General features: G+C 40.0%; 1 long non-coding RNA gene across 1 annotated transcript; it reads right to left on the bottom strand.

Moving 5' to 3' along the window:
- Positions 1 to 369: 369 nt before the first annotated feature.
- LOC132244489 (uncharacterized) lies at positions 370 to 20,383 on the bottom strand. Its single transcript, XR_009455951.1, has 2 exons — positions 9,888 to 20,383; positions 370 to 5,804 (listed from the first exon to the last, which is right to left on the bottom strand). It is a non-coding gene; the product is annotated as an uncharacterized LOC132244489 (long non-coding RNA).
- Positions 20,384 to 22,844: the final 2,461 nt, after the last annotated feature.

Raw genomic sequence — 22,844 nt, 5'->3', positions numbered from 1 at the left:
TAAATACAGCTCTACACAACTCCTTCCAGAAAACACTATCTGATGAATTGTGATATCATACCATGACTCTCCTAGGGCGGGAGTCAGGAAACCGAGGAAGCAGTACACAGCTCAGGTGTGGAAGGATTATGCATTTCTTCCCATCTGAGAGTTAGTGTGAATTTCCACATTTTAGAAAGGGGCTAAAGAGCACAAAAATAAGGATTGTTTGGGGATCCAGAAGGAAGGCAAATTGGACTGGGTAAATTATGAGGGGGGGAGGAGGGGCTTTAGTAAAGAAAGTTAAGTTTAGGACAAGAATGTACAAACAGATATACAGGGACCAAAACAGTACTGTAGGTATATTAAACACACCAAGCACAATCTACACATGCTTTATTTTTTATTTTCTTATATTATAGAGCTGAAGGCAGTTCTAGCTGGTATGTGCCTGTATGTGTATATAAGTGTGTTTTTATATGTATATATAGTCACCAACCAGTAAGCCAGTGTTTCTAGCCAGCTTATTCAAATATTAATGAATGTCATATTTACATATATAAATATTATATTGATAGCACAAATGAAAAGTTATAAGAATTCATGTCATTTTTTATAAATCTGTAATAACTCCAACTGTATACAATTCCTGTGTATTATTCCAGTGTTGTAGCTGTTTTTACATTTGCCCGAATGGAAAAATTATTCAAATACTTTGCCAAAGGTCACAGAGCATAGCCATTAAAACATTATAAATTTCACGAGCCTCTGGCTAGTACAGCATACAGCTGCTTCTAAGATGCACAAAGTACTACATTCGTGCCCAAGTCCAACTTCATTTGTAGCTGGGTAAGTAGCCTTTACTTAGCTAAGTTAGCTGTGTAAGTGGCATTTTGTCTACTTATGCAGATACATACTCTCCAAGAAGGTATATAAGTCTGTGTAAATCACAACATAGCAGAGGAAAAGGAAGAACTCATCCCATGTTTCAACCCAGTATGCTAGTAGTTAGGCATTTGCCCAGTGAGTGAAAGACCAGGTTCTAAATCCTCTTTAGCTGAAGAGCCTGTCACATTTCCAGCAAAGTACTGTAACCTTAGACAGAGCATTGCCAAGAGTACCCTCCATGCCACCACCTGAAGCTTGCCCTCCAGACAGCTGCTAGGGAAGGACAGAGATGACAGTGAGATAGTTTCATTTAATATGTTGGTTGCCACTGGCTCATTCAGTTGGACCAGCAAAATTCAGGCCAGGTATCATAACTTCTACAGACCTGCTTATCTGACTTTCCATTAAGGCTGAATAGATCCTCACTGGTGCCTCTCTTAGATTATGAGTAACATTTTCTTTTTCTATTTGCCTGGTAGCAGTTGATTGCTTTGTTTTCAGGTGTTGTGTTGCATCCTGTGGAAAGTAACTGCAGATTTCTGTGCACAGTGAGCAAAGTGCTTTTTTCATTTACTTATGGTATCATTCTCAAAACGCACACTTAATCAAGCACAAAATATAGAAAAGGGAAAATATTCAACAACTTCATTAGCCATAGTGAAGGAAAGCAACGCGCTGCTAGGTTTAATAGGAGGCTGGCATAACCTGATCTCAAGTGTGGAGGACTGAAACATATGGATGAAGGTTTTTTTGCAACTTTTTCCTCCATCACTAACTCCTTTTTTTCCTGTTTATCTTTCCATTTTGTTTTGGCAGGAGCTTTCCTGTTCTTCTCACACTACAGGTTCCTTCAATCTCTGAAACATTCTTCTCTCCCAGGGAAATAAAAATCAAACCAGAAACTAAACACGCACTTAATTTCACAGTTCCAGTTTGTAGTGATGTTTTTTCCTTGCATAACCTCCCTCTCTAAGCTCTGCTTATTACAAGTAATGGTAAACAGGAATAGAAACATACACAGCTTTATTTTTTGCCAAGTGAAAAAGCAGTTACAGGGATTTATGTATACCACCTGAAGCATGTTCTTAGGTATAGACCTAGATACAGCCCTGGATCATGAAAGGCCATTGTTTTGCTTCCTTATCCTAGAAGTAGTCTAATCCCCATTATACTTCAGAGCAACCTTGACAGGGCTGTAAGAGATGTCCTGGTCCTCAGCTGGGCCTGGGAGAGACTGGATATAGATATATCTATACAATATACAATATTTAGAAATTTGAAAAATTAAAATTAAAATTTAATTTAGTTACAAAATATTAGCTTCCACCATACACATGAAGCTAACTGTAGACTATAGCTGTAGTCCACAGTCAGCCACTCCTCAGGCAGAAACTTGCCATAATCCTGGCCCTAAAAGATTGGCAAAAATCTGGCTCTGCCAAGATTGTCTAAGCTGTATCATGTTTATAAACAGGCCAAAAAAGTCAAAGCTGATAGCACTGCTACTATGCAAAAACAACAGAAAAGTTTGGAGTTTTGAATACAAAGAGGAGCATCTTGCCTAACGCATCATATAGCCTAACACATCAAGCTAATGTTCGACTGCTGCATGGAGGAAATAAGATTAGGAGACACTGGTGCAGTGCCAAAGCTGGGGCTGGCAAAGAGATGTTTGTTGGACCTAGCCTCAGTCATGCACTGAAACCAGTTCATGACTCCAGTATGGGTGTCTGCCCTCCCACCACACTGCAGTCTTGCACAGCTGGGTGGGGGAACAGACTGGAACTGACAATTGACATTCCCAGCCCCTGCAGCACACCATAGACTTCAAAGGCTCTGGTGCTTGGGATACATTTTACTTAGATTGTGGTAAACATTACTGTGCAACTGCCCAGAGAAAAATTAACTTGTAGTAATGCTTACTACAATCTACCTAAGACGCACCCTAAGTGGAAAGCGTGACAAGGCACACACAAAAGATAGACAAAAGAACAGCAAAGATTTTTAAAAAATGAAGCTCCCATTTCTCTTATTGCTGCTGGAAAAAGAAAGGCAATCAGGCACTCAAATAGTCTTATTATTCACTCCAAGATTTGGCTAATTTGTACCAGTTTTCAGTAGAGGTGATCACATCATCTGATTCCTCTTACTGGTCTCAGTTATGACATCTCTCAGGATAAGGATGATGAAAACCCAACAGAGTAATGGTAGATATCAGGAGCCCAGGAAACAGTAGCAGTGACAGCCTATCAGTCTAGGCATCATTTTAGCATCAGTATCAAATTTTTGCTTGTGAAACTAAGGACCCCAGAAAGACATGATGGGTGGAATAGCTCATCTTTTCATCGTTTTGGCCACTAATTCATTCCAAATTCCAGCAAACCCATTTTCATCCATCGATTGGAGGCAAAAATGTAGGGGATAGGTAGACCTGATCTTAACACAGTCTTTGGGGTTGTACTAGTGGGTCTTTTTGTTCGGATGAATTCAGTCTTTTATTAATATTTATAAACAATTTTACACAAACAGTCAGAGTTGGCCTTTTGTTATGCTGAACAACTATTAGAGAATATATTTGCACCCAAGCTGTAGTCCAGAGTCAAGGATCTTGCACTAAGAATGCCCCTTCTTCAGACTTCAGAAATGTGTATATAGGACTTGTTAGCAAATATTGATTTCACAGGTAACATAGATGAATGCATGCTATTGAGACTCAGTGGTAGCAGAAGTGAAAAAAAAATTCTGTCAGGTTTGCAGGGAGAAAAAAAACCAAGTGTGGCCATCATGTTTGATTCTATTACAAATCTATCAATATTTGGGCCTTTCCTTATAGGGCTAGCTTCTGTAGTCATGTAATTATCCAAGAATTTCATCTCTCATTTAAAAAAAAATTCTGATCCTGAGAGTTCCAGTCAAAACGTGACCCAAGCTCACCCTAAAAGCTCAGTAACAAGAAAGCAATGAAAGCTTAAAAACTCAAATGTTGTTATTTAAAAATAAAATATGAACGGGTATGTTTTTTATTTGTTGGTGATATTTTGAGTCCCAGCTCCAGAATTTTTAAATTTTATGGGAGATCCATAAGAATCTGGTCTGCTTCTTAAATCAAATAAAAATGAATGACTACTTCTTTTTAGCAATAAATCCTGGGGCAGAAACAACTTTAGTCCTTTCTGAGTTACAGTGCAAACATTCATCCTACATACACACAGGGGAACCAGGTTAGAGAGGTCTGAGATCTAAGGTAGAGGTGCGGAAAAAGATGCCTCCATCAGAACAAATAACAGAATATTCCTGCCTCTGGAAGCCCAGCAAGTCAGTGAAAGGAAAACAAATTATTGATTTACTTGGTATAGCAGATCACTTAAAAAGGAACACATAACCTGGTACATAGTTTTGTTTTCATGCAAGAAAGTATTTTCTGTTTATTAATTATTCTAGCAGTAAAGCATATTATAGTGCTAATGTGATAGGTCAATGAGAACTTGAAAGGACTAATGGAATAAGTTACTGTTAGACTAGAAGAATATTTTCACTTAAAATGGAGATAAATGGGTAATTTCCTTTGAGTAGATAACAATCTCAGTAACTGAATCTTTCAGAAAATGTGAAAAGTCAATTTATCTTGGCTCTTTCAGTCAGACTTGCTTCTTTCTTGCATAAGAGATGCTATTTAAAGTTCTTTGGAGATGTTCTGGGTCTACGCTGCAGCCTACGGAACCTAGAGAGTCGAGAGCTAGTAAGTGACCCATTCCATTCTCTGCTAATACAGTATTAGAGCCTCCTGGGTTTATATTAGTGTTTTGTTGCAACTCAGGTTTTGCCAATCACCTTCCTTTGGGTATTTATTTTACAGCCTAACAAATTACACCATAGGACCATCTTTTAAACTGTTATTTAGCCCATGCTCTACTAATTTCCATTTCTGTATGCTAAATATAATCTATTTCTGTTTTGAAGCTTACACCGTTCAGATAGTGTGGCTGATTCTCCAGGATGTGCATTATTATTTGTTTCTACAAAGGGCTGCATCTTGTGTCTCTTACTCCTTTCAGTGACACTACTATGAGCAAACGCTGAAAAAACTAAGGTCTTTATGGACATGGAAAGTCCAAATTATTTATGGATAATAAGCCTACATTTTATATGCAAATCAAGATACAGAAGGGGATGAATTTACATGCACACGCAGGCCAGACTATGGACCATTTCACTGAGCATGCATCTGTACCACAAGATAAATTAATGTTAAACATCGCACACACTATGATAAAAGTTATATTCCCAAGTGTGTAATTTCCCAAAACATAAAACTCTAGCTGCAAATGAAATATTTCCAAAGTGCTTTCTCTCTAAATAATATTTCCCAACCTAAGATGACATTAGCAAAATAAGTACCCCTTGATGGACTTGAGTTTTTTTAAAAAGAGAAATCAGATTCAGGGGCTGTAAAATAACTGTGAGGCAGAAAAAAGAGACACAATGCAGCAGCTACATGCAGCCATCAACTAGTCTGTCTGGAAGCAATCTGTGTGATAGGAGCTTGGCAGAAAGCTGGATGTCAGTCATTTGCTGTAAGTTTTCTCTCTTAAAAATATATTTCTGGCTTTCATTTCTTCAACGGGAAACAAATATTCCTACTAGATGAAGGAGACATGAGATAGACACTCACCACTCTGCTCAAGCTTTGAATTTTTCTTCTCTAATCTTGCAAGGGAAATGCTCTTTAAGATATTCTTTATGTCCAGTTCAATTTAGAGCACACTTCAGCCTTATAGCTAATACTTCAGCAGATGTGCTTCAGGCCCAGTGATGCTCAAGGTTACTTAGGCTATCTGTTTTCTCAGAAAACTCCAGCTGCCATAGAGAGGGATAAGGCTTTCTGTTTTTACTGGGTTCTTATGGTGTGCTCTTCAGTGTGGTAGCTGAGTGCCCTGCTGAAGAAAGAACATAAACAGGGAAAGGAACATGTAACAACTTTGGCCCCTCTTTCCCTCCCACCCTACAAAAAATTGTATGCTTATGAGGTTGGAGATACCAACACCTGTGTGCTACTCTTGGCAGGCTTGTACAACCACACCTAATGAATTAGCTAAGCAGAAACTTGCCATTGCCATCTACCGTTCTCCTAGCTGACCTGTGACTCCCCATGTGGGCACACAGACACATCCCTTCCCACATAGGTGGAGAGAATAGAAAGGTCCTGACTCATGTAATCTTCTTGCTCTTGGGGGAAAAGTTGACTGAAAACCCTGTGTGGGACAGGCTGCGACTGCAGGATTAGGTCAGAAGAGAACCTGTAGGGAAGCAGCAGCAAAGACCGGACGTAGCTCTCGGGCAAAGGTGCAAGAAGTGATCCTAGCCTGGAAACATGCAAACTGTAATAAATGATTAGTAGAGGACTGGGTCCTTTCCCCTAAGATCCCTGCCTCTGCATTGGATTGCCCCATATCGTCCAAAAAGAAATGTCAATTAAAAAAACCCCATAAATTGCAGACATTTCTTTATGCTGCCGTACCAATGATGTTCTCAAAGACTCTCTTTCTGCCTGTTCTAACAGGAGAGTCTCTTATGGACCTTCATCTCAGGCCCTGGACAAATGAACACAGACATATGCCTGCCACTGGAGGTAGTCACGGGCAGCGGAAATAAGAAGAGGGAAAAGAAGTGTGAAGACTGGCTTGCTTATTGCAACCAGAGCAATACAGGGAACAGCATCCAGGTAAGAGCCTAGGGGCCACAACTTAATCCCTGGCAGGCAGCTTGCAGCCCCCAGACTGCGAGTTGGACAGCCCTGGTCTAGTCTTTCACCCTTTTGTTTTTGATTCTGTCTTGTTCTCTGTTCATTCTAGCCAATACATTTCAACCCTAATCCTGAAACAGAGTTCACCTAAGGGCCATCCTATGATACAGTCAAGTGTAACCTGACCCTATTACACAAAACAATATGGTTGATGATGCTGTTCACCTTCTACACGATACCTATGTTTGCAAACTGAACCCTTCAAATGATGGTTTATTCAGTTACCAGATTAAACAGTGTTATCATCAGCCAATTGTCCAGGATACAGATGTATTAGATAGGAAGATGCAGTAACAGATTCCATAAACACTTTAATTTAAGGAGCCCCAAATCCATTTTTTCAATTACTATACAAACCTATATACCATACTCTCATAAGTAAAAATATGAAGGATCTAGAAGCTTTGCATACCGAATCAACAAACGTAGCAAAGAAAATTGGGCTAGAAGTGACCATGGATAAAACATAATAGCTGCTAGTAAATAGGACAACAGTAAATCAGTGATTTCATGTAACAATAAATAATACAAATTTTAAGCCAAGAGAGTTACTTAAAGTATTTAGGCACTAAGTTAGCACAAGGCGGCAACATTAAGGAAGAAATTAAAGGAAGAATGGGAGCAAGAAATAAAACCTACTTAGCACTGCACAAGCTCCTGTCATCCAAGTTCATCTCCAGGAAAACTAAGCCTCAAGTTTGTCAGGCCATATATAACTGATGGCAGTCAAACCTAGGTTGTCTTTCAAGCCAAAAAGATACTACTAGAGCATTTTGAAAAGAAGATTTTATGGAAACTCTTTGGTGCACATAACATGAGAATATTGCATAAAAAACAAAGAGTTTTATCAACTGTACAGTGAACCAACCCTGACACAGGAAATCAGAGCACAATGACTACAATGCCTAGGCCACATCAAAAGAATGGAAGCAATCCAGATACACTGTGCTCTTCAAGATGCTGAAGAAAAGAAGGCCACCTAGATGATCAAGCTGAAGATGGGTATGGGGGGGGTATACACACACGAACCTACCCATATCCTTCCTCTATGTTTTCTTCTCAGATGGCATGTTTTCATATACTGCATACTTTAGAGTCCCCCATTCCCCTAATCAGTATTAATTTGGGTCATATTAGGAATAAGTTTTATTCCACATCTGCTTGGAATATTTGTCAGGCTCATATTTTAAAGAAATCAAAGGCCTAACAATGCCTTTACATTTCTGACTGTTCTTTATCGAAAATGCAAGAATCAAAACATCTAGACTGACATCTAGTAAAACTCACCTGCACAAGATTGAATTTTTTATTAAGTAGCTTTTCCCACTGGGATCACTGTCCAGTTATGGGCAGAATGGTAAGGATCTGATTCTGTCCCCAGTGATGCCAATGGAAAAAGCTACCAGTGAGTTCTGTGGTAGTAAGTAGGAAAGAGATGTGTTGAGAATAGAGTGAAAAAGCTGGACAGAAACACTTTGTGGGTAATATAAAGATTCTTCTCTGTGAGTGATACTCAGGCAAAATTATTTTAAAGATACTTTGAGGTATCCTACTTCCAAGGTGGCCATGGTAAACTGAACAATGTGATGAACACATTGATCATAGGAACTAAGCTGTCCTGAGCTTGGATGGGAGATTACTGTGGAATCCAAGGTGCTGCAGATACAAGCCAAAGAGCTGTGGTCAAACACTTGACAATAATTGATCAAGAAACTGAATGAACAACAAGACTTAATTCAGCCCTATCATTGCTGTAGAACTGAGGACTCTATACATTCCTCTTCAAGGCAAAAATAGTCATCCCCAAGTTAATTTTCAAATCAGTTTTCTAAATTACTTGAATGTGTATTTGAATATGTACAAATTGAAATTTGCTCAGTTACTATCTTTTAATAGGCTTTGACCTATTCATGAGCAATATTAGAAAGCAAAGGGGTCCAGTGAACCAGAGTGGAAAAAATGAGCACTTCTGGCCTCATCTCTGACAAATCACTGGCATCAGCAGCTCACTACTTTGATCCTAAATCATCCTGTTCTTCCTTTTTTGTTTTTGAGGAGTGAAAATAAAATCCAAATTTACAAAAATGCATTGTATTCAAACAAGCAAAACCCAATGAACAATATTTTTCTACTTGTAGCCCAGCAGATGGAATTGGATAGTTTGATGCTTCTCTCACACTGGTATAAAAATAAACTTTATCAACTTAGTGAACATTTTCTAAATTTATATTGGCCTAAGCAATATGAGCAAAATGAGGCACAGTGTGTGTAAAGTATTGTCAACAATTTTAAATATGGTCCTTCAGTACCTGATAGGTTTATAGCCCTCTCTTGAATGTGCTGTGCTCTCAACTCCCAATAAAGTAGAAGATACTTGCTATCCATCAGGGTGAGGTATCCAGACTTACCATATTTTCTCACACATAACACACCCCAGATAAAACTACCTTGCTTTTGGAGGAAGAATGTAGAAAAGATTTTTTCAGAGTCATGGCCAACAATGCGACAGAGTAAGATCTTGTGGAAACACAGTGTCCAGGAAGGGTAGCATCCCAGGGTAGCATCCTGGGTAAAGCAGCAAGAACTTCCTAGCATAGCAGAAAGGCACTGTGGACAGCAGTATTCTTCACGCTGACACAGTTTAGCTTTCGTATTAGCCCCTCCTATTATTTTGTCAGCTGCTTTTGTATTGATCAGGATAGCAGGAGCTATATAAAAATTGTCTTGAAGGAAATACTACCCTTTGACTTTGCAGCTCTCTCTGTTTGTTATATAATCACACTTAGTTTCTCTTGGATCATAAAAAGGAACTATTAGAATGGCAACCTATTCTTTATCTTTATTCTCAAAATACAATCATTTCAATTATTTGTGAGACGAAAAACTTGATACCACCTCATTTTCTCTGGTATCATGCTGTGGTTGAAAGTAGAAAAGCAAATAACACTTTAATAAAAAGTTTTAATTTTACATTCTTCCCACCATGACCCCTTAAAAAGATTCAAAATCACATTAAACAGATTAAAGTAGCTGGAAAGGAGTAATGGCCCTTCACCTTTCTGTATAATTGAGCAAGAATTGCCATGAATTAGACCTCTTCAAGGTATGTGAGACCTCTTATAGCAATTATTCCTTTATGGCTTTTGGTGTGTCCTTTTTTATTAGGCTGAATGGAAGAGACTTTAAAGAAAGAGTTCTCGCAGCTACCAAAATTTACCTTTATAATTCCAGCCCCATTTTAGTGGTAAAACAGCACTGACTTGTAGGCAGGTTTCTGTCCATTTACCACAGCTAGACCTTAATGTAGCTCTAGAAAGTGAGGAATACAAAATAGCAAAGTTGTTATCATCTTCAGGTGAATTCATGAAGATAAAAATCTTTGATAAAACTCTCTGTATATACTATACTTCACATGCACACAAAACTAAGCAAACGTTTTTATTTTCTGACATTTGACACAAACTGTGGAATTCAGATGCTTGATATGGTGGCAGTGCTCTGCAGTCAACTGCCAGGATGTTGGGTCTGAAACAAAGCATTTTCACTGTTGTGGCCCTACTTAGCTATTTGAAATGACCTGCGTGGGAGTGCTGTGTGGGAGGGGGAGAGAATTGCAGTGCACAGATGCTGGAGTCAGCTCAAATAGTAACAAATCAATATTCCTGAATGTATCTATTTATTCCAATTCTAATCACACACTTAAAGGAAGAACAGAAAATATATTTGGTTATATGCAATGCCATGGGAAATTTTTGTTGTAGTATCCCAGCTGGCAAACCCTTACTAAGGATTTCCCTTCTTTTCTGTGCTCGATGTAACATTTATTCATTTAATCCAAGCATGTGTATCTACTCCATCTTTAGCAGGCATTAGATATCACAATATTTATCTAGGGACCAAATGCAACTTTAAGGTAAGCTCAACAGTCATGGAACTGAACTCTGCTTTAGCTGTCCTAAATTTCAGCTACTGAAACCTGCATTTCCCCTGCTCTTCTTTATGCTTCCTTTCCTTCCATTTCTATTAATTGTAGGCAGGTGTCCTAAAAAATGGAACTGCATTCTGAAAGCTCACAGACTAGAGCTCAACATGATCTCCTTCAGCAAGTTGCTCCATTGATTAAGACCTGATACAACATCTCATCTCCAGCTCCTGAATCTAAGTTGATAGTACTTTCAATCTACGTGTTTTCCTGTGAGTACTGCTGTGTTCTGGATGGTGGATAGGGAGGGAGGTACTCTAAATTAATCAGGTCAAAGGCTATTGAGAACCTTGAAGATAAGCATCAGCTTCTTGTCTGAAATTAGACAGTGTTGATGGTGCCTGAGCAGAGCAGTATGCCAGTTCTGTTAAATTCATGGACTTTTAAGACCAAGTATGATCATTTTTAGTGAAATGCCTGCTTGAAAACTGGTGGTTGAAACAGAATGCATTTTCTACCAAGATATTCATACTTGCTTTAAAGACATCAGCTGAGAACTTGTGAGCTGTTCAAGTAGTTAATTAATTTTGCTGCTCAAAATCTGCATCCTGTTTCTAATTTGAATCTTACTGACTTTGGCTATATCTCTGCAACACAATTCTTTTGGCACTTCTGTGTATGCCAGGATGGTGAAGTGGTATGATTCTTCACAGACACAGTGGCACTGGCAGACGCTCATTGTATAGATGTAGGTGTAACAGCGAAACCATCTTTTTCCCCATTGTTTTACTATACAGGCAACTCCCGCTTAGCGCTCTTAATTGGTTCCTGAAAAACTGAGCGTTAAGCGAAACGAATGTTAAGCGAAACCGAAACTATTTGATGGCCCAAGATGGCGACCACAATTGTTTTTAACGACCCAAGATGGTGACCGTGAGTGTTATAACAAAACTCACTGAGTGCTAAGTGAAATCAGGTATCAATTTTAAATGAGTGTTATAGAGAAATAGTGCTAAGTGAAACAGTGTTAAGCAGGGGTTGCCTGTAACAGTTCCAATCACAGACTTGTTGATATGACTATACTGTGCTAGGAGTGCTTTGCTGGCATAGCATGTCGGTGTTCCTATGCCAGAAAAACACTCCTGGTAGACATGGCCTCCTTCTTCCCGATGTGTTTACACAGTCCAGACTTACCTCAAAGAACGATAAAAACCATTGGTACAATATAGCAATAATTTAGAACAACAATGAAGTACAGCCTCTCTGTGGCTGAACATGGTGGCAGTGGTTTAACAGTCCAAAAAATCACTGCGTAGTAGTAGTTTAGGAGAGGAACTAAATAATAACATATCAAATTAAACTCAGGAGGGTAGCAGGGAAAATTTGGGAAGGGCTAATATAATTAACTCTGAGTAGAATTTGGCCAGGAAACTGGTATGAACATTCCTGTTCTTGTGAAAGCATTGTGGGCTTCTTAATGACAACAGTTGGTCAGGAGCTTGCTTTCATATGTCATCAAAAAAGCATCTTTCCCTGCAGGAGAAGAATTTTACAAACTACTGATTTTTATCATCCCTATAGTTTGCCCTGCAACTTGTTTAGCAATTTTCAAGCCTTTTGTTTTTACTGCTTGGGACAAACTGAATGTGACACAGAAGCAAAAGTTTTAGCAACCCCAACATTCCAATTTATGAAGTATTTTTTCTTTTAATTTTACGATTTCCCATATGTATTTCTATTGCATTTCTAATTCACTGGAGACCGTAATGTAAAATCCATCCTTTAGCTCCCTGTTATAATACTGAATAAATACTTAATTCATGGGATAAGGATAGATGAAACATCAATTGATCTTTCAATCAAAAGTCTAATTTTAAACTCTTGACTTTTGATCCAAGAGATATGGCCTCATTCCCTCAGGTTTCAAACAAGTATTTCTAAAAACTTTAGCAGTCGGTAGAAAATTTATTTAGTTCAAGATCAGTTTACCCATCCTGTTGACATCAATTCATCCTGAAGTCTCTACAAAAAACAAGATAGCGAATTTCAGTGCTCATGAAGATGATTCTTCCATAGCTCAGCTAAACCAAGCAAACTGGGCCTTTCCTGAAACCTCCCGTTTTGAGTGAGGGTTTTTCCCAACAAGTCAAAATGCACTAAAAAAAGCAGTTAACTGGATTTATTCTACATGTGTTCTAAACAAGATTTAAAAATAGGCCTCTGCTGGTGAGAATCCACTGGATGAATCCACAAACACTACATCTTCCTCAGTCTATCTTGTGCAGCAGTACAGGGTTGTAATACAGTACGCTACTATCAATATAAACCCCTCCACCTTCCACTCCCGGCAGCAGTTTGTGGGACCTAGTAAGCATTACGACGGAGTGCAAAATGTACTCATCTATGTTTCAGAAGTCAGATCCTATTTGCTTATTGGGCACTTCAGTGGATTTAGGCAACTAAATGCAATTCTGTTCTATCATGTTCAAGCACCTGAAAACCTGTTAGTTTGTTGTGACAGGTACCTAACAGCTCACAAAAACACTATGTGCTTTCATAACATACCATCATCTGGTCTTTAAGATTGAGTCATAAAGACTGAATCACCCAATTTTTGCATTAAGTTTTTCAAGGACCAAGCAGGTTGGAATAGGATTGCATTTAGGTGCCTAAATCCACTTTTTATTCCATCCAGGAAGAGCACACACCAACTGCTGAAGCTTCCTTAGCCTGACGAAGGGTTTTTGAACCCGAAAGCTTGCTTAATAACTATTCTCCAACTATTTGGGTTCGTCTAATAAAAGATATCAAATTCACCCAAGGAACCTTGTCTGCCTAAATCCACTTAAGGCACATATAGGTGAAATAGAATCTGGCCCTAAGTTTACTCAGATATAGCGTTATCTATAGAGCAGCAGGCACGTGCCTATCCAGAAAGCCCAGCTCTTTCCCAAATACTGTTTTCATTTTTACTCCTCCACAGGGGCAGAAGGTCCCATGGGCTAGATCAAGGTAAAGTGAATGAGACCACTTGAGGTACAAACAAAATACTGCTTACACTCCCATATATGCAGGGGAGTGAAGACAAGCCTGCTGTAAGAATTAATCAACCATAAGAAATTACAGGGTTTGGTTTTAGTTCCCTTATGGGGAGAAACGAGGGGGCAGAGGGAGCTGTGCTTAGGTAAGCCCTGCTCAAAAATCCCAAATTTGCAACTAGACCCCTATTCTACACTCCCATGAGGAAAATAGTTTTAACATAATCACAATAAGTTCATGGGTTTTTTCACACCAAAAAAAGCCTTTAAACAGGAGGTGATTCTTAACCCTACCTGTATTGGAGCTGCCATTCTGCTACTCTATAGGTTGGTAACTCCTAAAGAGTAAGCTGATAAAAATATAACCTGCATAAATACATTTTGTCATAAGAGCATCTCTCTTCCGCATGTCCCAATTTGTCACTCTTAATTCTCTGCTAAATTCAGTTGAGTCCAAATAGAAAAAAAAGACCCAGGAGGCAGTTTTGTATCAGGGTTAGGTCAGGGTAAGGTCTCAGTTCAAGGATGCGGTTGGGATTCAATGAGATCAACATGATTTCAGGGGCTGTTTTTGCAAGTTTCCTTTAGTAGAATGAAAAAAAGGAAAATAAATAGTATGATCAGCTCAACTTAGGGGCTTTCTATCATTTTGGGCAGAAATTACATGAGAATGGTTGCACTGAATAAATATCAACCTCATTTAGAATGGATTTGGACAATGGGTCCCTTCTAGTTTTGGATTTAACCTGAAAACAATACCAGAACGGTCAAGTTTGGATCCATGGCTCTTAATAATTCTACAGCCTGAAATTCAAAGGGTGCATTATTCGGTACTCAAGGGGTTCCTGAGTGCATTATTGTTTTAATGCACTGTTAAATAATAAAACTACAGAACAAAATATATCTTTATGGTAATTTCATTTGAATTAATGGTATTACTTCAGGGATTAGTCTGGCCAACTAAGGCACCGAAAAAGCATGTATAGTTTACAATTCTGTATGGAGAGAGCCAATTAACAACCTATTATTATAACATACTTAGCATTAGACAGAAATTAACATACACCACCTCTAATATTGAACAAACTCACGATTTAAAGAGAAAAAATGTTGTGCAGCATTGTGCTCAAATTATATTTCGAGGTGAGTACCAATTTAAAATTAAATGGAATTCGAAATACACATCAGAGAATAAGCATTGAAGAGAGACTGTAAAGATGATGAGATGTGTGTGTGGAGATAGGTTATGCAGTTGGTAAGCTATATATTGATTCTTTTCCTGCAACACCTTCATACTCTCAAAGATCCTTTCTGCTGACTAGGTTCAGAGGTTCAGTCTGTATATGGAAAATACATGCAGTGGTACATGCATTAATGTATTAGCTTACATATCTACCTGATTTAAACGCATCACATTAGGTGGCAGGTACTTTTGAAGATAAAACATGGGGTTTGCATTATCCACTGCAACTCCAAGAAATACAGGGATAACGAAACAAGATGCAGAAAAACAGGAGTAGTTCTTAACTAAAAAAATACTTTAAACGGATGGAGGATAAACTGTCACCACTCAGGGTATGAAGCTGACCTGTTATGCCCCTGATTATATGATTAGTACCTTAGTGATTAAGATATGGACCAGAGTTAGTGTCCTGATAAATATCTCCCATTAATTACCCCTTTTCATATAGCATTCAAATCCTTCAGACAATCAGAAACTGTAGAATTTAGTTCACACCTCAGTAGAAGACAAATCATCCTAATTAGCTTTTCTGTTATAACAGAAGCTGGTATTTGCTCCTGTTTCACAAGCAATACTGGAGCAATTGGGAAAGATACAGAATCCCAGCAAAGCACATAAAGACTTATAAATTGTGCATGCGTGAATGGAACAGCACATAAAAGCTACAAACTTGAAAGTTCAAAATTGATTTTCTCTCTACATTTAAAAGAATATTCATGCTGAAAGCATTCGCTTGGGGCAATTAATAATACAGTGTTCTTCCAGCCATTTGTAACTAAGCACGAGGATATGGCTATCACAAAGGCATGCCTGTAAAATAGATATTTATGAAATAAATTTCAAGACTATTTTCCAAGGGAAGCAGAAATCCATTACCCAGATGCTGATTATATGTATGAAGGAAATGTGGGGTTATGAAGCCATAAGTTTGCATGCCTTTTGAACTGCCTTTTGATAAGTTGACTGAGGTGCTCTAGGTTTTATATTCAAAGCTAACACCTTATACAATGAAATACATGTTAAAAATACTTTTTAAAAAATGTTATCCAGTAACCTGGGTACTGTAGATGTATAGAATCTAGCCATATACACACAACATGCTTTTTTTTGCATGTTTTTTTTCCCTCGGGTTTTATTATTTGAAGTACCTTACCTTTTAGCAACCTTTCAGAGCCACCTTTTAGCAACCTTACAGATACCTAAAGTATCTTTTAGAGATACTCAGCTATGCTTTGTGTCTAGTAACTCCCTACCGTTTTAACAGCACATGTTCATAGATTATAAACCAAAAATATGTCACGTACACAGAACCATTGGAATTCTCTGCCACATGAATATTAATTTATCTAGCAAGAAAAACATGTCTGTAGTTTAGGTATTATTCTGGCACCTCCAGTCTAACTAGGTCTCTGGATAAGTAACTGATTACATTTTCCTTTTCATGGCTGTATTCCTCTACAAATGAAATATATGTAAACTTTTCTGTAAACATGGATGGACAACACAAGCTGAAATCCAACTCAAGAAGCAGCTCTACATTTCTATTGCATAAAGGAACAGTGCTAAAGTAAAGTGTGAAGTGTTAAGTGCTCTATATGGGGATGAACAATCCCTAACATACACGCTTGGTGGTGCCAAACTGACTAGCACCATGACTGAAAGGGACCTAGGCATAATAGACCATAGTATGAATATGAGCCATCAGTATAATGCTGTAGCCAGCAAGGCAAATAGTACTCTGGCATGCATCAACCGTTGCATCTTAAGCAAAACCAAGGAAGTGATTCTTCCGCTTTACTCGGCATTGGTGAGACCATAGCTGGAGTACTGCATCTGGTTCCAGGCACCACACTTCAACAAGGACATGGAAAAGCTGGAGAGAGTCTAGAGAAGGGCACCTGTATAATCAGAGACTTGCAAGGCAAGCCATACAAGGAAAGGCTGAGGGACTTTGGTCTCTTCAGCCTAAAAAAGAGAAGGCTGAGAGGGGACTTGGTAGCAGCTTAACACTACATCAGGGGAATACATCAAGGGTTCGGCAAACAATTGTTCACCAAGGCACCTTTAGGGAAAACCAGGAGTAATGGCCACAAACTCCTGGAAGATAGTTTCAGGCTTAACATTAGAAAAAACTTTTTTACAGTTCGAGTGCTCAGACTGGAATAAACTCCCTCCAGAGGTGGTGCAATCGTCTACCCTGGAAATCTTCACGAGTGTCACAACCCAGTGATTTTGGTGCCTCGGCACGGTGGAATTTTCCCGCCACATGAGAGCCTCTTGCAAAATAGAGGTTTTCTGTTGCAGCAGAAAACCCCCGGTGCAAGAGAGTTCCCGCCATTCGAATGCAAATTTGTGTCCCGCTATTGGCCAGCTCTAAATTATGCACACGTGGCGGCTAGTAATTGGCTTGCTAGCTGTTTCAAAATTCACGTGACTTCTGCCCAAGTTGGAGAACTTTGAGCACACTGCAGAGTGCCTCTGAAGAGATCTGACTCGTGGCTGAGCTGATCGATAGACTGATCACCTATCGATTCTTCTCCCCGTCGCCGAGCGCAATCCCAGACGTATCCTTTTCCCTGCCGGCCTGATTTGTAGATGGACGTGCTGGCCTGAGCCCTGCCAGCTGGAACAGCTAACGTAGTTGTTCAGATGACCGGACCGTTTTTGTTGCAACCGCAAGCGACGTAAGTAAAGTTTTACAACCATAAAGCTTTCTCGGCCTCTCTATTCACCAGCCCACCCGACGGACGAGTAATTATTAAATCACCTCGAGTCGGCTTAGGCCGTCCGAGACAACGAGGAGACTGGATGGTCACCTAGCTGGGATCACATGACCCCAGTTGTCTTTCCTGCTTGGTGCAGGGGGCTGGACTGATGATCCTACGATGGCCCTTCCAGCCCCTTACAAGCTATGAATCTGCTTTTCCTCCTTCTACTGAATTCCTGAAATAGATCTATTTTTAATTTTTTTAAATAGTGATAACCAATTTATATGAAATGGAACAGACTTCTCAGAAATCTGTAAGGGTTTCTCAGTTCATTTTACTATTAGGTTTTCATCTCATGTCAGCATTAGGAAGGAGATCAGACATTTGGAGGTGGGCCCAGAAAATGGAGTTCCAAGTTTAGATTACAAACTCAGGAACCTAACAGCATACTGGGAGTACACTGTTAACAGGAGTATCATATGTAAGCCACAGGAAGTGATTCTTCTGCTCAATTCAGCACTGGTCCAGCTTCACCTGGACTACTGCAAGTTTTGGGCACTGTACTTCAAGAAAGACATGAACAAATTAGAAGCCCAGTAGACAGCATCAACAATAAATAGATATCTAAAAAACATGCAACATATAAAGTAAGAAAGGGATAATTTAGCGTAAGAAACAGAAGACTGAGGGGGGGATTTGATAAAAATCTTCAAATATGAAGTTTTAAAAATAACAGTGATCAATTATTCTGTGGCCACAGAGGATAGAATAAGCAATAACAGTTGTAAATGGCAACAAGGGAGGTTTATGAAGAATTCTGTAACTATGAAGGTGGTTAAGCGCTATAATAAGCTACAGAAAAGCTGTGGAATCTTCAGCACTGGAAGTTTTTTAAAAGCAGGTCAGGCAAACGCTTAGTGAGATGGTTTAGATATGGACAGGCCTGCCTTCAGCAAGGATTTGGATTAGACAATCTCTTGCTCAGGCTAGACATCAGGAGGCACTACTTCACAGTCAGGGCAGCCAAGATCTGGAACCAGCTTCCAAGGGAAGTGGTGCTGGCGCCTACCTTAGAGGTCTTTAAAAGGAGGCTTGATAACTACCTAGCTGGGGTCATTTGAGCTTAAACTTAGTAGGGGTCATAAGAGCCCTATGTTCATTCATGCCCCAGGCAGGGGGTCAGACTAGATGATCTGCTCAAGTCTCCTCCGACCCTACTTTTTTGATTTTATGATGAGGTACCTTCCAGCCTTGTTTTCTATGATCCTAAGGCCTTGGGTTTGGATTAAGTCAAGCAAGCTGCTCTGACTGGAATGCTGGCCTTATCTTGATTGGATATAAAATATATTCCTTTCTACATTGGAGCAAAGGGTAGTAGATTTTTTTTTATTCTTGCCAAGGTGTGCAAGTCTATTGAGTCCTGTGCTCCCGAAGCTAGATTACTACTAGCACCCAAGATAACTAATTGAAAATTAGCTTTGTGTCTCTGCACGACACTGCGGTCACTTCTGTGGTGTGTAGACATATTCTAAGTGCTGGCTGCATCCACCTTGTCCCAAACACCCTCATCTATGGTGGCTGCAGGTACAAACAGATGTTACTATTCAGTATGTTCTTGTTGCCAAAAAAAAAAAAGCCAGCAGCATACTGAGTTGTATTAACAGAAGTACCATTTACTGATCAAGAGAATCTATCCTTCCCCTCCTTTGCAGCACCAGTGAGGCCTGGAGTACTGCAGCCAGTTTTGGGCTCCACACTTCAAGAGAGCCTAGTGGAGAGTATAAACACATTTTACAAGGCTGAAAAAACTATGATTATTTAGTCGGAGAAAAGATAACTAAGCAGTGGTGTAACTAGGGTGAGATGACAGGGGCAATATCCCTGGGTGCTGACAGGCATGGTGGGGGCAGGGGAGCACAAAAAAGGTGATTATTATCATGGCAACAGTGGCAAACAAAAGCTGCCACTACCCCAGGTGCCCCGCCACGTTGTTATGCTGCTGCAACGAGGTAGGGAGGGGGGGATTTGATAACAGCCTTCAAACACCTCAAGGGTGGTTATAAAGAGGCTGGAGATGCCCTGTTGTGGCCACAGATAAGTCTTAGAATCTCAGTGGGGTTAAATTGCAGCGGAGGAAATTTAAGCGGAAATTTAGGAAGAACTTTCACACTGCGATGGTGGTTAAGCATTGGAACAGGCTACTCAGAGGTTGTGGAATGGAGAGCCCACATCTGTAACAAGGTGGTCTGTCCCTTTAAGAGAGAACAGTCAGCCCTGCAGGGAAAGCCCAGCTGTGGGGCACTGACTAGGCAGGGAGCATCCTGCTAGGAGATTAAAGCTCCCAGAAGAGCAAGCAAAGGAGGAGGAAACAAGCTGTGAGCAGAACAGCTTGCTACAGGAAGGGGCCAAGCTGCTGTGCTGGGGCCAGAGCCCAAGTGCCCAGGACCAAGCACAAAGGCTGTTTAGTTTATTTGGTTGTTGGCTGCTTAAATACTATGCTTTATTTGGGAGGACTGGTGGAGGAGCTCTTCAAGAAACACAACCCCAAACCTGGAGAACCCACCAGGCTAGGCAACCCTAACATCATTGTAAATCTTTAAGAGCAAGATAGACAAACTCTTACTGGTTGTCAGGGCTGACGCTGCTAGATGACCTCCTGAGGTGCCTTCCAGCCTTGCTTTTCTGATGCTAAAAGGTATGTGCATGGGGAACACGTGCACAAAACCAGAATCTGTGGGAACAGTCACACAGAACTAGGGACTTGCTCAGGAGATCTGTGCCTAATTTATCAGGAACCTCAAAAAGCATAGTGATGCTGCCTTGGAATTTAGTTCTACTTGTCGCCACCTGCCTCAAGCAGTCATTCAGTCATGTAAATCAAAGGAGGCTTCCTCAAAATTGTCTTTTGTCCCTCGCTGCAAAGATGAGCACGGCCGTTGAGATCAAACTCGAAATCATTTATTTGATAGATTCTCAAGCAGGGGAGAATTTTGCAACTTTGTGGCCACCATTTTGCTGCAGGAAAGAATGCAACAGCGTACAGGGAGAAGCTCAGTTTTGCTTGACCAGGCAGTTCAAGACCCGCTGCTACATGTGGGACAAGCATAGGCACTATAGCTACTGTAATTTAACTAGCTTTGCTTTTGTAGATTCTCCCTTGGATCCTGAAAGCAGAGCTTCGTAATGGAGGTAAGAAAGCATCTTTCAATCCTAACAGGTGAGGGGCACAGCAACAAAAAGTAGAGGAGGCTGACAGAGAAAAATGGCAGTCTAAAGGTAGTGCATGAATAGCCCCAGAAGGTGCCCTCTGGGAATGATCCATTTCAGAGTCTGATGTTTGGGAATCCCCAAGTGTTGAAGTTCCCCCAGCAGAGAGATCACAGCAGTAATCTGACTTGCAAAGTGTTCAAGCACAAACCGCTCCTGAAATGGAAGGGATGAATGACAGCTGGAATCCCAGCAAGTGCAAATGTCTGGTCAAGGTGCGGTGCAGCAGGGGCAGAAGGGAACAACAGAGAAGGATGAATGTATGTTACAGCTCTTGAGGAATAAACAACCTCTTTCAAGACAGGAGAACTACTCCTGCACCTTGTTATATTTGTTTGTGACCAAGTTTTATCTACAGGCAAGTGACAGACACACTGGGGAGAACTCAAAGCAGCACTACAGGTTTGGTTGGAACAGGGAAAGGAAGAGATGATACCTGAAACTATCTTTAACATTTTAACCTGATTACCGTCTTTAATATTTGTTACAGCAATCATGCCCCAATCAAGTGTCAAGACTTCATTGTGCTCAATGTTGTGCATGTACCCATACATTCCCCACCCTCAAGAGCTCAGGCTCAGATCGTCAGCTGTGATGTGTATAGGCTCAGCTGTTTGCCCTCATGGAGCAAGATGTATGCTTTGGGCGGATCATACAACAAAGGACAACTGCAGAAACAACAGAGATGTGAGGAATCCGAGATAAAGAGGAAGAAAGTTGCAATAAGTCACAGTTGGAGCACACTGGTTGTCCAGCCACTGCTGGGAGTACTGTGGACATCATAACAGATCTAAGCTTGGAGGAGACAGTTAAAGGATGAACTGCTTCTGCTGACATTCACACTTAAAGGATGATGCTGGATAAGACACAGTGGAGCATGTTAGGATGTGTGGGTGGAGCAGTGGCAGAACTGATACTTCAGAAGCATGTAAGTGGTAAGAATAATGGATCTTTGGAAGACTATACACTGTGGACATGAAATGAATCTGGGAAACGCTGCAGATCTTTGAATCAGGTTTTTGCTCTAGTTTAGAATCCAGGTAATGGCTGATCCTGAGCAAGGTTTTTATTTAAACTAAGGGGTGTTTTAAAACTAGATCAGAGAGGTTGACTCATGGCAGTGTTTTCAGTCTGATCTTGACTTTCTGCATCTGTAAATCCTTCTGTCGAATCAGGAGGCTTCTACACTTTCATCAATCAGGCTACAAACAGAATCAATAGCTGTGCTACTGGTTTGTATTAGGAAATCACTCCCAATCTCTCATTAGATGGATGGTTAGAATTGATCATACTGGGCCTGCGGTTGGAAAGTCACATCTGCTATAGGCTTGATAGGATACCACTTTCTGCCAGATAAGAGTTTCAGGATAAGAAGAAAAATTACTTTTATAGCTCTAGCCTTCCATTTTGAATAAAACAGAACTGCTGTGAGAGGCTTAAAGGCACAGTGTGTGAGTTTACTAGCTGCATTTATACGTTTTGATAGCTGGACTTTCTATGCAGCTCCAAATATTAGGATTAGGCTTGATCCAGCTCCTGTTAAAATTAATGGTAATTTTTTTCATTTGCTTTAAATGGGAACTGCCATGAAATTAGAGCAACCTGCTACATGCCAAGAAGAATATAGTGCTCTGAAACCAAGGTGACAAACTAAGGTGAGATTAGACAGATAAGCTCATCAGGACGTAAATCAGAGGTGAAAACAGTCATTTAGAAATATGCAAAAATACCTATGATCTAAAGGTGACTTACCCAAGTGGTAGGCTTACCACCTAGTGTACTCAGAGAAGTGCAACACAAGTGAAGTTCAAAATATTCATGTTCCATTATCACATGGTGCCTTATAACTTTGTTAAAAAAAATAACTTTAAAAGTATATATTTGAATCCAGTTAGTACTAACATGCAACACACACATTTTAAAACTTACTAAAAAAACTGTCAAAAGTCTGGAAATGAACAGTTTGACTACAAGCTGTGTGGAGCAGGGTCATCTT

The sequence above is a fragment of the Alligator mississippiensis genome, chromosome 1 (genome assembly GCF_030867095.1).
Source record: "Alligator mississippiensis isolate rAllMis1 chromosome 1, rAllMis1, whole genome shotgun sequence".
NCBI lineage: Eukaryota > Metazoa > Chordata > Crocodylia > Alligatoridae > Alligator > Alligator mississippiensis.
Note: the sequence above shows the minus strand (reverse complement) of the source record. Positions and strands in the feature narration are given on the sequence as shown.